This window comes from Hyperolius riggenbachi, chromosome 11, assembly GCF_040937935.1.
Source record: "Hyperolius riggenbachi isolate aHypRig1 chromosome 11, aHypRig1.pri, whole genome shotgun sequence".
NCBI lineage: Eukaryota > Metazoa > Chordata > Amphibia > Anura > Hyperoliidae > Hyperolius > Hyperolius riggenbachi.
In genome coordinates, this window is record NC_090656.1 from 121,466,353 (window position 1) to 121,481,978 (window position 15,626).

Consider the following 15,626-nt stretch of genomic DNA (forward strand, 5'->3'; position numbering starts at 1 on the left):
ACAAACTTTTAAGGAAACAACTTGAAATAAGAAGTTCCAAAAAAGATAGAAACATTTAATAAAGTGCAATGAAGTCATTAAAACAATTCTAACAATTCTACAGACCCTGAATCCTGAGATAAAAAGTAAAACTGTGCATAGTCAGCCATAATTAAACAAGTTGCTATCATTGCAACCAGTAGACATAAAGTGACCACTCCAAAGATTTCTCATAAAATATATATATATATATATATATATATATATATATATATATATATATATATATATATATATATACCGTATATACTCGCATATAAGCCGACCCGCATATAAGCCGACCCCCCAACTTTTCCAAGAAAAAAACAGGGGAAAATGATTGACCCCCATATAAGCCGGGGGTAGGAAATGCTGGATTGGTGCAGGCCGCGTAATCCCCCCAGTGTGTCCCAGTATAGCTAGTATAGTGCCCAGTATGGGTAGGTAGTGCCCCAGTATAGCTAGTATAGTGCCCAGTTTAGCTAGTATAGTGCCCAGTTTAGCCAGTATAGTGCCCAGTTTAGCCAGTATAGTGCCCAGTTTAGGTACCGTAGGTAGTGCCCCAGTATAGCTAGTATAGTGCCCAGTATAGCTAGTATAGTGCGCAGTATAGCTAGTAGAGTGCCCCAGTATAGCTAGTAGAGTGCCCCAGTATAGCTAGTAGAGTGCCCCAGAATAGCTAGTAGAGTGCCCCAGAATAGCTAGTAGAGTGCCCCAGTATAGCTAGTAGAGTGCCCCAGTATAGCTAGTAGAGTGCCCCAGTATAGCTAGTAGAGTGCCCCAGTATAGCCAGTATAGTGCCCCAGTATAGCTAGTATAGTGCCCAGTTTAGCTAGTAAAGTGCCCAGTTTAGCTAGTATAGTTCCCAGTATAGCTAGTATAGTGCCCAGTATAGGTAGGTAGTGCCCCAGTATAGGTAGGTAGTGCCCCAGTATAGCTAGTATAGTGCCCCAGTATAGCTAGTAAAGTGCCCAGGTTAGCTAGTATAGTGCCCAGTTTAGCTAGTATAGTACCCAGTATAGTTAGGTAGTGCCCCAGTATAGCTAGTATAGTACCTCGTATAGTGCCCCAGTATAGCTAGTATAGTGCCCAGTTTAGCTAGTATAGTGCCCAGTATAGGTAGGTAGTGCCCCAGTATAGCTAGTATAGTACCCAGTGTAGGTAGGTAGTGGCCGGTATAGTGCCCTGCTCCCTCCGCTGCTATTACCTGCAGCGGCTTCCTGGTCCCCGGCGGCGCTTCCTCTTCCCCGCTCTCATGCCTCTATGAAGAGATCACAGCAGCGCGCCCGGCGCTGCTGCTCTGATGATGCAGGGGGCAGGAAAGAGCGCGGCTCCCTGTAGCGGCGATCTGTATCGCCGTTACCATGGGAACCGCTCTTTCCTGCCCCCTGCATCATCAGAGCAGCAGCGCCGGGCGCGCTGCTGTGATCTCTTCATAGAGGCAAGAGAGTGGGGAAGAGGAAGCGCCGCCGGGGACCAGGAAGCCGCTGCGAAACAAGTAATAGCAGCGGCAGCGGCGGCGGTGGGAGCGGGGAGGGGGGAGCGGGGGCCGCGGACCACGGACCACCAGGGAAGACTCGCATACAAGCCGACCCCCCAACTTTTGACCCCCTTTTTGGGGGTCAAAAATTCGGCTTGTATGCGAGTATATACGGTATATATATATATTTGCAATACAAAGTATGTGAACACTTTAGAATTATATGGATCTCTGCACAAATTGGTCATAAAATGTGATCTGGTCACAACAATAGACGATCGCAGTCTGTTTAAACTAATACCACACAAATAATTGTTTCCATGGTTTTTTTTTAACACACCATGTAAACATTCACAGTGCAGGTGTAAAAAGTATGTGAACCCTTGCATTTACTTACTGGTTGAACCTCCTTTGGCAGCAATAACGTCAACCAAACGTTTCTCTGAACATGTTGGCAACATTGAATGGCGAATCCTGTTCTCCTGTTGCCAGGCATTTCAGAGAAGTACATGGAGGCAGTTTGTCTGGCCTACGTTTTGTTGGGCTAGACAGAATACATCCTACTATTCGTGGTGGAAATTATGACCGCTTACTTCTCCGCCGAGAATCCAGATGGATTTATATCCTGAGGGCCTGTGAGCCCCCAGGTCTTAACGATCATCTGAATTTCGCGTATTTCTTGCCAGATTGATATGTGCGTGCTATCGTTCACCCTATTTCCTGGTTAGTCGCCTTGCTGACCAGTGCGGCTACTTGGAATCATTTTTGGGTCTTTTTTTCGTATATAACTAGATTACTTAGGGCTGGTGATAGCCCACTACTGGCATATCTTGTTATTAATTACAAGTATGCCAACTTTGGTGACTTCAGTTAATATTTTGACAATAGACCCCTCTCTTTATGATTCTTTTTATCTATAAAATGCAGAGTTTCATTATTGATTGATTTTTCGAGACAGGAAGTTAGGTGGATGGGCGGTGAGGGATGTGTGTGTTTTGTTAATGGGATGTTCACCTTTGCAGACGGCGGCGGCTGTCAGCTCTGGAATCCCTTGTATTTCCTTCCCCAGTGGTTTACATTTGTGATGATCAGGTAATCCCGCACCGCCCAGTCACATCCAATTGGAGACTGTTGATATGAATGAACAGTGACGAGTGAGTGTGGCCAGGCCCCCCTGAGGAAGCCAGAGAAACCGTTGGGAGACGCTTGCTCGTTCGCTTCATGGGACGCCACGCCACCCTGCACATGTGGTGTCACGGAGATACTGGCTTTACCATCTGCCTGGTATGACCGTCTGTGCAGTGCCTCTGGGCTGTCATTACCTTCCCCGGAGCACTACCCTCCAGCACATTACAGCACAGCCGCCCACCTCCCAGTTAGTGTATGGTCCCCATTGAACTGCACATCTTGGATTAGTGAAATCTATCTACCGATGCACACTGGACACGAGCTCTGACATTGGGAACTGGTGAGATGGTTCAATGTTTTGACATGCTCCTTATCTGCTTATCTATGCCGCTTTGTCTGGCTTTGCGCTTATACTGCTGATGCTGCTTTGAGTCCGGATGGATCTGGAACTGGGCTATTGCAATTGTTTATTACAGTTTTAGCAGAGATTTTGCATGTTACAATCAATTTGGGCTGAGCTACGCAATCTCAATTCTCCATTGACTGTGCGGAATAACATCCATTAAATCCAATATCAAGGACCCATGTATTTTTGGCCTGTGTGGGTGGTGTACCTGGTGTGTTGCATGAGGTCGTGTGCATGGTCAGGTGGCCATCCCATGCGTTTTTAAAATGGTTAGATTTTAATATTGGTACAATAAAATGTATTACTGATAAGACGAAGATTTTAGGCTATTTAACAATTAATTATCACACTAGTCAGTTTATTACATACCATATCACTTCCTTCTACAGTTGGATTTACAGATGGCCTTAAGTTCTCCTGAAAAATGTCTTGATAGACATGGGAATGCACTTTTCCTCTGATTATAGCAATCCGTCTAGGCTCACGTAGCAAAGCAGCCCCAAACCATGATGCCCCCACCACCATACTTCACAGTTGGGATGTGGTTTTGATGTTGGTGTGTTGTGCCTCTTTTTCTCCACATTGTGTTGTGTGTTTTTTTTAAACATCAAAACTTTGGTTTCATCTGTCCACAGAATATTTTGCCAGTACTGCTGTGGAATATCCAGGTGCTCTTTGCAAACCTTACACGTGCAGCCAGGGCCGTGCAGAGGGTCCTTATGTGGGGGCTGCTAAAATGTAGTACCTACAAGTGGTGGGTGACCTTCCCCCCACCCAGCCCCCTTGCCCTGCAGTGACATGTGACCTTCACCCCCCCAGCATCCAACTGTCTCAAACCATCTCCCTGAGCCCCTCCACTTGACACATACATTCAGTCACAGAAACGCTGGCTGCAGTCAATGGTGTGGAGTCAGTCAAACCTGTCACCGGTGGCCGGCCGCACGTTCTCTCCTCCTCGTTTCTGGCTAGGGGGGTTCTGGTGGCCATGTGGGTGCTGAATGCAGATGCTGGGTGCCATGTGGGTTCTGCGTGCAGGTACAGGGTGTCATGTGAGTTCTGGCTATGGGTGGGTATCAAGTGGCATATGGGTGTTGATTGCAAGTACTTAGTGCCATGTGAGAGGTGGGTGTGTGTACTGTAAGTCAAGTGGGTGCTGGGTGCAGGTTCTGGGTGTGACATGGGTGCAAATACTTGGTGCCATGCCTGTACTAGGTGCTGGCTATGGGTGGGCATTGGGTGTCACATAGGTTTTAAATGCAGGTACTTTGGGTGTGAGTACTGGTTAAGTGGCTGCTTGGTGCAGATAGTGGATGCCATGTGGAGGCTGTATACAGGTGTGAGTACTGGTTGCAATGTTAGGCCTGGGTGCAGGTACTTGCTGTCATGTAAGTTTGAGTACTGGGTGCCAACTATGGGGAAAAGGGTGTGGGTGGATGTTGGAAGAAGTAAAGGTCAGTGTGGGTGCTGCAGGGAGGAGAAGTAATTGGGGGTGCTGGGGAAGGGAAAGGTCACTGGGGGAGGGAGAGGTCAGTTTAGGTGCTAAGGGAGGTCAATTTGGGTGCTGCTGGGGACAAGAATAGTGCCATTGGGGGAGGGAGAGGTCAGTGTGGGTACTGGGGGAGGCAGCATCACTGCAGTGCTAATGCTGGGGAGGGAGAGGTCAGTATGAGTCCTAGTTGAAGGGAGAGGACACTATGGGTGCAGGGTTAAGGGAGAGGTCACTGTGAATGCTGGGGAGGGGAGAGGTCACTGCTGTCAGGAAGACACCATCTTACCTGCTCCCACACAGCTGCAGGGATGGTTACACTAGGAATCCTGTATGGGACCTCTGTACTCCAAAGAGTCCCAAAGGGGAAGTAGCTTTCTGTGAGTGGTGGGTGGGGCTTCCCGCGTGTGGTGGGCAGAGCTTATCATGGCTGTGGCTTATTTTTTGCAGCCAAGGGGCTTTTTTATGTGAATTTTAAAAGGGGGGGTGCTTGGGCGCCCAGAGCCTCCCCCATCTGCACGTGCCTGCGTGCAGCAATGTGTTCTTTTTTTTTTTTTTTTGGGGGGGGGGGGGGGGAGGGGGCAACAGTGGATTCCTCTGTGGTATCCTCCCATGAAGTTCATTCTTTTTTTGTTTTGTTTTTTTACAATTTTTTTTTATTAAAGTGTTTAACGACATTATAACAAAGATAACAGTCGAATAACAACTGAGTAACAATTGAACAAGTTTGTATCAAATACATTAGACAAGAGATAGGAATATTTACTCCTGTATAAAGAGTTGACTAGTTGCAGAAAATACAATTACAATAGTACTTGCAATAACGGGCATACCCCAAAGTTGTTATATAATTAAGTATAGGAGAAATTTGGGTTTGTGAACTAATACCTGAAGGGGGGGGTATGCTGGTACTGTTATGGAGTACCCTCCGACAGCTTGTAATGTTTTAGATTGACTGAATAGAAAGTGGCCTCCAGCGAAGCACTAGGTGGTGGGGGTTCATTAAAAGGGAACTGTAGTGAGAGGTATATGGAGGCTGCCATATTTATTTCCTTTTAAGCAATACCAGTTCCCCATCAGCCTGCTGATCTATTTGGATGAAGTAGCGTCTGAATCACACCAGAAACAAGTATGCAGCTAATCTTGGCAGATCTGACAAAAATGTCAGAAACACCTGATCTGGTGCATGCTTATTCAGAGCCTGTGGCTGAAAGTATTATGGGCAGAGTATCAGCAGGATAGCCAGGTAACTGGTATTGCTTAATAGAGATGGCCCGAACCTCCGATTTTAGGTTCGGTATTGGGGTACGCGAACTTCTACAAAAGGTTCGGTTCGCACAAACTTTCGCGAACCGCAATAGACTTCAGTGGGGATGCGAACTTTGAAAACTAGAAAATGCTGGCCACAAAAGTGATGGAAAAGATGTTTCAAGGGGTCTAACACCTGGAGGGAGACAAGGTTGAGTGGGATAGATGTCATAAGTCCCGGAAAAAAAATCTGGATTTGACGCAAAGTAGTGTTTTAAGGGCAGAAATCACATTAAACGCTAAATTGCAGGCTTAAAGTGCTTTCAAACATCTTTCATGTGTATACATCAATCAGGTAGTGTAATCCCTCTTCCTCCCTTCCTTTCTCCCCTCCTCCTGTGTTGTCTTGTCTTCCAGGGATTTGTAAGATGTCAAAAGCCAGCTTACATACATTGGCCGGAATCAAAACCAGGTCAACTGCTTGAAAGGCAGCTATGCTCACCACTATACCACCAACACTACATGCTGAAGCCAGCCTAGCATGTTCCATTGTGATATACCCAAGATAAAAATGAGCTTGCTTAGGGATTTGTAGGATGTCAAAAGCAACCTCACATACATTGGCCAGGAATCAAACCCAGGTCAACTGTTTGGAAGGCAGCTATGCTCACCACTATACCACCAACACTACATGCTGAAGCCAGCCTAGCATGTACCATTGTGATATACCCAAGAGAAAAATAAGCTTGCTTAAGGATTTGTAGGATGTCAAAAGCAACCTCACATACATTGGCCAGGAATAGAACCCAGGTCAACTGCTTGGAAGGCAGCTGTGCTCACCACTATACCACCAACGCTACATGCTGAAGCCAGCCTAGCATGTACCATTGTGATATACCCAAGAGAAAAATGAGCTTGCTTAGGGATTTGTAGGATGTCAAAAGCAACCTCACATACATTGGCCAGGAATCGAACCCAGGTCAACTGTTTGGAAGGCAGCTATGCTCACCACTGTACCACCAACGCTACATGCTGAAGCCAGCCTAGCATGTACCATTGTGATGTACCCAAAAGAAAAATTAGCTTGCTTATTTGCCTAATTTGCTAGATGAAAGCAGTGGGACACATGGTGATACTGCTTACAGGCTTCAATTCAAGACTTCAGAAAGATCATGTGCCCCCCTGGATGATGCTGGTGTAACACACACAGCAAAGGACAGCAATTTGAAGTCTGGAAGATTCCAGGGCAAGGGTGGGAAGGATGAAAAGCTAGGTGGCCATGCAACCATTCCTGCTAACCTAAAGCTTACTTGTGTCTTACAACACATTGGCTTAAGACTTTACCAAATCCTATGCTCCAATATGGGGAAGCTTCTCTGTTTGCTTTTTTTTTTCTTTTTAAAAAGACACTGAAGCGAAAAAAAAATGATGATATTATGATTTGTATGTGTAGTACAGCTAAGAAATAAAACATTAAGATCAGATACATCTGTCTAATTGTTTCCAGTGCAGGAAGAGTTGAGCAACTCCAGTTGTTATCTCTATGCAAACAAGCCATTAAGCTCTCCGACTAAGTTAGTCGTGGAGAGGGCTGTTATCTGACTTTTATTATCTCAAGTGTTATTGGACTATTTACTTTTCCTCTGGCAGAGGAGAGGTCATTACTTCACAGACTGTTCTGAAAGGCTCATTTTGAATGCTGAGTGTTGTGTAATCTGCACATATTAGAGAATGATGCAATGTTAGAAAAAACACTATATACCTGAAAATAAAAGTATGAGAATATTTTCTTTGCTGCTAATCTTCTAGTAATTATTCATAGTACACAACCAATTCACTATATCATATTTTTTTTTCGCTTCAGTGTCTCTTTAAGTGTGGTGTCACAGTTAACTCATCTCTTCAACTACAAGAAAGGCCCAGGAGTAGTCTTAGCTACCGTAATATCTATCAGGGTCGGGCCGAGGCAGAGGCTGGAGAAGCTCCAGCCTCAGGGCGCAGTGTAGGAGGGGGCGCACAATTCATTCAGTTGTCATTCCCAATTGTGTTTGAAGCAGAAAGAAATAGGAAAAGGAGATACATGGCAGTGACTGCAAGTCAGATAACTAGAGATTAAGGTATTGGGGAGGTTGGGGGCCCTGGGGCGCCTCTTAGTCTAGTAGCAATCAGTGTGTGACAGCTGGGGCGGAGGGATGGAGGGGCGCACTTTGGTGTCTCAGCCTTGGGTGCTGAAGGACCTTGTCCCAGCTCTTATATCTATGTTACGGCAGGGCCCTTATTATACTTTCTCTTACAGGGCTATGGAAACAGTTTTGCATATGCGATAAAGTGAGGTGCAAAAATGAAATTATGCCTAGCAGAGGATGGTTTCGATCCATCAACCTCTGGGTTATCTGCCCAGCACGCTTCCGCTGCACCACTCTGCTTATGTTTGTATATACCCTTCAAGTTTAAGAAGGGTACATTAGTTGAAATATTTACACTACTATCTATGTTACAGCAAGGCCCTAATGACACTTTCTCTTACGGGGCTATGGCCACCGATTGGCCCTTGTGGTAAAGCAAGGTGTAAAAACCAAAGTACACCTAGCAGAGGATGATTTCGATCCATCGACCTCTGGGTTATGGGCTCAGCACGCTTCCGCTGCGCCACTCTGCTGCTGTACAGCAGATGCTTCATTGTAGGAAAAAGTGAGTGAGACTGCTTAGCCGTACGGAAAAATGGGCACTCCTTTGCCTACTTCTTTCATGCCTTTGTCATCATGAAAGGATCATAAATATATATGTAGACATTTGATATATACAGGTTTTGTTTAAAGTGGCGTTAAACTTCTTGGAGCAGACTTTTTTCCTCCCTCCACAAGACACACATGCATCCACATAAAATCGTTTGCCAACAACTGTGTGCACAGCCTCTGTGGTGCAATCAGTTAGCATGTTCGGCTGTTAACCGAAAGGTTGGTGGTTCAAGCCCAGAGAAAGAAAGAAATGATTCTACATGGCTATCTGGGGTTCTCTTTGGACAACTGTTGAATGCAAAAGGCAAGGCTGTCCCTGGGTGGGCTTGAACCACCAACCTTTCGGTTAACAGCTGAATGTGCTAACCGATTGTGCCACAGAGACTGTGCATGCAGTTGCTGTTGAATTATTTTATGGGGATGTATGTGTGTCTTTTGGAGGGAGCAAGTAAGTCTGCTCCAAGAAGTTTCAGCAAATTTGTGTTGGTGGTACAGTGGTGAGCATAGCTGCCTTCCAAGCAGCTGATCTGGGTTCGATTTCTGGCCAATGTATGTGAGCTGGCTTTTGACATCCTACAAATCCCTGGAAGACAAGAGAGGAGGAGGGAAGGGAGGAGGGTGTGGGTGTTCAAAGGTTATAAGGGATAGTGAGTTGGGTTGAAAGCACTACTGCAGGGGCTAAGCCAACTACCTCTTGAGTGCTTGCAAAACGGCTGTGATAACCTGAAAATAACCTTTAGATTAAGGTTTTTGATGTGAGCCCTAGGTGTCCATAAATTAATGAGATATAAGGAGATGTCTGTAAATATTTTAGTACCAACTTAGGGATATGTTGGCATGAACCATAACAAGTAACAGATAAAACTTAATCCGAATAAAGGGTTCTATTAGTAGACCACTTAATTTGAGCTAATAATAAACAAAATAAAATAATAATAATAAAGGAAGTAAACTGAGAATGAGTATAAAGATAAAGATAGATATACATTTGAGTCATCCTGATTAGTACACTCAAGAGAAAAATGTTTAAACTAGCAAATTAAGAGATGAATACCTAGGTAACACCATAAGCATTCTTATAGATAAAAGGTAAGAACTAGCGCCTTTGTCACCAAGGCCTAAAGGAGAAAATACAACATGTATAATTTGTGTTGGTTCTCTCATTTGGACCATACATGAGATAGAGGACGGTGTGTGTCGAGTGGAGTGTTTTGTAGTCGCACAAAGAGGAGGGAGTTGAAGAAGCGTAGGAATATTTTGTGTAGAGATTGTGGACTATAGATATGGATTATATGGAACATATAAGATGAGTAATTAATTTCCATGAAGTCCATTCTTGTTTAGTGTTTTATGTATCGTAGATTCACTAACAGGAATGTTAGCCTATGCCAGAGACTTTTGTAAGTCTTTAGCTGACACTCTAGTATTCTTCTTCACCTCATTGAGCATTCCGCACTCAGTGGTGCTCATCCGGATTCCGGATATCCGGGTAACCCGGATATCCGAACTATTTTCAGCTATCTGACCTGATTCGGATTCCAGATACCTGGGCCCAAATCTGGATAGCACTATGTGGATATTTGGTCGCATACTCGAATATCCGTGGATATACGGCTGATATCCAAATACTGTAACTAAGGAGATGACATCATTGAGCCAATTAGAGGGCTCTCAGCAGAAGCCCTAGCAACCAATCACAGAAGGGAACCTTGGCCAGCCCCACCTGACCTCATTGAGCCAATCAGAGGGCTCCCAGCCTAAGCCCTGGCACCCAATCACAGAAAGGAACCCTGGCCAGGCCCTCCTGTATAATAAGGAGGGCGGCCATGATGAGAAATATCGTCCTTGCTTGTGAATGCTCACTGAGAGACATGCTCCAGTGCTGCTGGCCTAGCAAGTGCTGTATACAGTGATAAACCTAAAGCCGTTCAGTGATTAACCCCTTCACTATCACTACACTATTGTTATATTGTTAATTAGGTAGCTAGCTTGATTTCATTCAGTGACAGTCAGAGTGTGTGCTGCAGGGCTGCTACAGGCAGCTGCTATGTGTCTGTGTGTGTGCTGTGCACACACCAGGCCAGCTGCTGCCTGCTGGCTTGCTATTAGCCTTAGCTACAGTATAGGTTAGGTTAGGGAATAGGATTACTGTGTTATTGTGTAGTTAGTACTGTAGTACTGCAGTCAGTGCTAGTTAGTTGTTAGAGCCGAGTAGCAGTACTACTGTGTTAGCTTACTACAGAACTGCTGTGCTGTGAGCAGTGCCATTGTGACAGTTAGTGTGCACTAGTGTCTTCTCCTCTGCTGTCTGACTGTCACTCGGCACTTGGCACATGACACTTTGCACGTGGCACGTACCAAGTGCAAAGTGCCACATGCAAAGTGCCACTTGCAAAGTGCCAAGTGCCAAGTCAAGTGCCAAGTGCCATTGCCAAGTGCAACCTCCGGCATGCTCCTGGCAGATGTTACACCTGCTGCTGCTGCATTGCCCTGCTCCTGCTGCCTTTGTTGCTCCCACCCCCAGGGTGCCACAGGCCACTGCTGCTGTGCTGATACCACCTATATTTAACCCAAAACACAATTGCTGCATAATTTTTTGGAGGTGTCTGGGCTGAAAACTATCATGTCCCAGATGTGCGGTTGGACTTTGGACACAATGTGGGCTGCACGACCGCTGTCTGGAACCTAGTCCTGATGTTGACAGCCATTTTTTTTTGGGGGGGGGGGGGGATTTTAAGTCCCTACATCATCAATTAGTGTTTCCTTTAAAAAAAAAACATAATGATGCATGCCTCATTTACCCTAAACTTCCGGTTTTTCTATCCGGATGTGAGGATCCGCTCAGCTGGCTGCACAGGCAGACAGCTGTTTGACCATTCCTCTAGTCTGTGGGCTGCAGGTCTCTGGAAGAGAGACCTGTTTTTCCATTGCAAGTTTCTGATCTGTTCTACTGCTGAGGAATTTGCATACATTCGTTATGCAAATCCCCTACCTGCCTCCTTTGATGACTGGCACTATAAGAGCTTTCTGCTCCCAGAATGCTTTGCTGGTCATTCCTTCAGGGTTTGTAGTAAACACTCCTAGAGTGTCAGCCAAGCTACTTCTTGTTAAAGGTATCTTAGAGTAATTCTTGGAACTGTACTAGGCAGTTCCTAGTGCAGTTAGATTGCATATCTATTTTGTCTGTCTGTTGCGATTGTCCTGTCCCAGCGGTGGTCGACAGGAAATCGTTCTGTTTGTCTGGGTGCTAACTGGGGCAGCGGTTGCTACCGGTAGCCCCTTCTGATGTGCCTTGCTTGGATCACACTAGCCTCTAGCGGTAGTGGCAGTGGATCCTTCTGATCTATGTTGCTTGGATCACACTAGTCTTGCGCTAGCGCTGTGGATCCTTCTGATCTGTCTTGCCTGGATCGCACTAGCCTTGCGCTAGTGCTGTGGATCCTTCTGTTCTGTTTTCCTGGATCGCACTAGCCTCTAGCGGTAGTGCTGTGGATCCTTCTGATCTGTCTTGCCTGGATCGCACTAGCCCCTAGCGGTAGCGGCTGTGGATCCTTCCTAGCTTATTCCTGTTTTCTGTTTGTCTGTCTTGTCTGATACGAACGCTTGCTGTAGGCTCGGTGAGGTAACCGTTAAGCAAGCGCTCGCGTTCTCCGTTTCGTGTTTGTCTGTCGGTGGTTAGTTAGGCGTGCTTGTCTCTGTTGTGCTTAACACGCGGAGGCCGCGCTGTAAACGTGTTCGCTGTTGCGAATGAGTGCGGTGTTCGCGTTTAGTTAGCGTTTGTTATTTTCGTTACTTCTCATTGTCGTTTGCTGTGCCTTTGCTCCTCTCGTGTTCTGTTCTTTTCTGTCTTGTGTCACTTCTGGCGATCGCCCTTCTCGCGATCGCGTTCCTACTTTTGTTTCTGCTGATGTGTGTTCACTGTCGCAGGGTCGCGACTAGATTGGTGAACACACATTCATCCTGTACCTGTGCTCTTTCTCTTTAAGGGCTGTTCAGCCCCGCATTGTCTTGATCTGTACAATCCCCATCTGGCATCTGTGGCCGTGCAGCGGTTGTACTCGTCTGCACTCCACAGCGCCATCTGCCGGTGGGAATTGCCCTCTACTGGTGCTTGCACCAAAGCTGGGTTCCCCCCTTCATACCCTTGTGGAGGATCTCCGCCGTATCAGCGCACGCCTTGTGCGTTGATCACGGAGATATCCCACAATCGTTACACCGGATATCCGAATCCGCCCGGATATCCCGGATACTGGGGTCAGATCTGAGATTCTGTTCGGATCCCGCAAATTTTGGATTCGGATATCTGATCTGGATATCTGGGTATCCGGATCCCGATCAATTCGGATTTTGAAAAGGAGTATCCGAGCACCCCTGTGAGTTTTTGCAGTCATCTTTACAGGATGGCCACTCCTAGGGAGAGTAGCAGCAGTGCTAAACTTTCTCCGTTTATAGACAATTTGTCTTACTATGGACTGAGGAACAGCAAGGCTTTTGAAGATACTTTTACAACCCTTTCCAGCTTTATGCAAGTCAGCAATTCTTAATAATAGGTCTTCTGAGAGCTCTTTTGTGCGATGCATCATTCACATCAGGCAATGCTTCTTGGGAAAAGCAAACCCAAAACTGGTGTGTGTTTTTTATAGGGCCGCTGTAACCAAAACTTCCAATCTCATCTCATTGATTGGACTCCAGCTGGGTAACACCTCACTCCAATTAGCTCTTAGAGATGTCATTAGTCTAGGGCAGTGATGGCTAACCTTGGCACTTCAGCTGTGGTGGAACTATAAGTCCCATGAGGCATTGCAAATACTCTGACAGCTTTAAGCATAACTCGGGGAGGCAGATGCATGATGGGATTTGTAGTTTTATCACAGCTGGAGTGCCAAGGTTAGCCATCACTGGTCTAGGGTTTCACATACCTTAGATGAAGATTAGATCACATTTTATAACCAATTTGTTCAGAAATCCATATAATTCCAAAGGGTCCACATATCTGTATTGCTAATATATATATATATATATATATATATATATATATATATATATATATATATATATATATATATATATATATATATATATATATATATATACATATATATATATATATATATACATACTGGGATGCGAAAGTTTGGGCAACCTTGTTAATTTTCATGATTTTCCTTGATTGTTACGATAAAAAGGTCAGTTACATATATCATATAGGAGTCACACACAGTGATATTTGAGGAGTGAAATTAAGTTTATTGGATTTGCAGAAAGTGCGCAATAATAATAAATTTTAATAAAATTAGGCAGGTGCATACATTTGGGCACTGTTGTAATTTTATTGATTCTAAAACCTTTAGAACTAATTATTGGAACTCAAATTGGCTTGGTAAGCTCAGTGACCCCTGACCTACATACACAGGTGAATCCAATTATGAGAAAGAGTATTTAAGGGGGTCAATTGTAAGTTTCCCTCGTCTTTTAATTTTCACTGAAGAGTAGCAGCATAGGGGTCTCAAAACAACTCTCAAATGACCTGAAGATAAAGATTGTTCACCATCAGGGTTTAGGGGAAGGATACAGAAAGCTGTCTCAGAGATTTCAGCTGTTTCCACAGTTCGGAACATACTGAGGAAATGAAAAGCCACAGGGTCAGTTTAAGTTAAGGCTTGAAGTGGCAGACCAAGAAAAATCTCGGATAAACAGAAGCGACGGATGGTGAGAACATCATCATCTTGCTGCAGATGGAGTCACTGTGCACTTTTCAACCATGCGGCACACTTTACACAAGGAGATGCTGTATGCGAGAGTGATGCAGAGGAACCTTTTCTCCGTCCACAGCACAAACAGAGCCGCTTGAGGTATGCTAAAGCACATTTGGATAAGCCAGCTTCATTTTGGAATAAGGTGCTGTAGACTGATGAGTTATTTGGACATAACAAGGGGCTTTATGCATGGAGGAAAAACAACACAGCATTCCAAGAAAAACGCCTGCTACCTACAGTAAAATATGGTGGTGGTTCCATTATGTTGTGGGGCTGTGTGGCCAGTGCAGGGACTGGGAATCTTGTCAAAGTTGAGGGACACATGGATTCCACTCAGTATCAACAGATTCTGGAGACCAATGTCCAGGAATCAGTGACAAAGCTAAAGCTACCCCAGGGCTGGATCTTTTAACAAGACAACAACCCTAAACACTGCTCAAAATCCACTAAGGCATTCATGCAGAGGAACATGTACAACGTCCTGGAATGGCCATCTCAGTCCCCAGACCTGAATATAATTGAAAATTTGTGGTGTGAGTTAAAGAGAACTGTACATGCTCGAAAGCCATCAAACTTGAATGAACTAGAGATGTTTTGTAAAGAGGAATGGTCCAAAATACCTTCAACCAGAATCCAGAGACTCTCATTGGAACCAGCAGGAAGCAATTAGAGGCTGTAATTTCTGAAAAAGGAGGATCTACTAAATATTGATTTCATTTATTTTTTGTGGTGCCCAAATTTATGCACCTGCCTAATTTTGTTTAAACAATTATTGCACAATTTCTGTAATTCCAAGAAACTTCATTTCACTTCTCAAATATCACTGTGTGTGTCTCCTATATGATATATATAACTGACATTTTTTATTGTAACAACTAACAATTTATACAGGAAAATCATGACGATTAACAACGTTGCCCAAACTTTCGCATCCCACTGTAAATTAAAGCCTATAGTATAACTATTCAATCATGATTCAAAGGCAGAGATCAAAGATCAGAGTCAAAGTTCCTTGTAGTAATACATGTTGCTACCTCATAGCTTAGTTTCTTAACCACTAATAAAAAAGGTTAAAAATACACCCTACATACGACATTCAATGTGTAAGCAACATCGATTTCCTGTTGTCGTGTTATAAGGCTTCAACCCAGGTCCGTCACAAAGTGTGTCATTTTGAGGCTTGCATTGAATGGGATTGCAGAAAATCTGGAGCAAGTCCCTGTCACAGAAACAGGTTTGGCAGTTCTCTTCCCAACTTTGCCCAGGCTAAAAAGATTGGGAAAAAAAATAGAAATGAAGGCATGTAATTGCTAAAAGTGAGTGTTTGTTATTAGAGCTGAGTTTAGTTTTGTTTGTTTCCTATCTC

The 15,626-nt window shown here is 44.6% G+C and overlaps 1 protein-coding gene across 1 annotated transcript in view; it reads right to left on the bottom strand.

Moving 5' to 3' along the window:
* Positions 1–15,424, bottom strand: part of LOC137537715 (intestinal mucin-like protein) — a 91,477-nt gene extending 76,053 nt beyond the window's left edge. The window contains exon 1 of the mRNA XM_068259656.1: positions 15,352–15,424. The gene's annotated coding sequence lies outside the window, so the exon portion shown is untranslated. The remainder of the gene's footprint in view (positions 1–15,351) is intronic.
* Between the last annotated feature and the right edge of the window lie 202 nt (positions 15,425–15,626).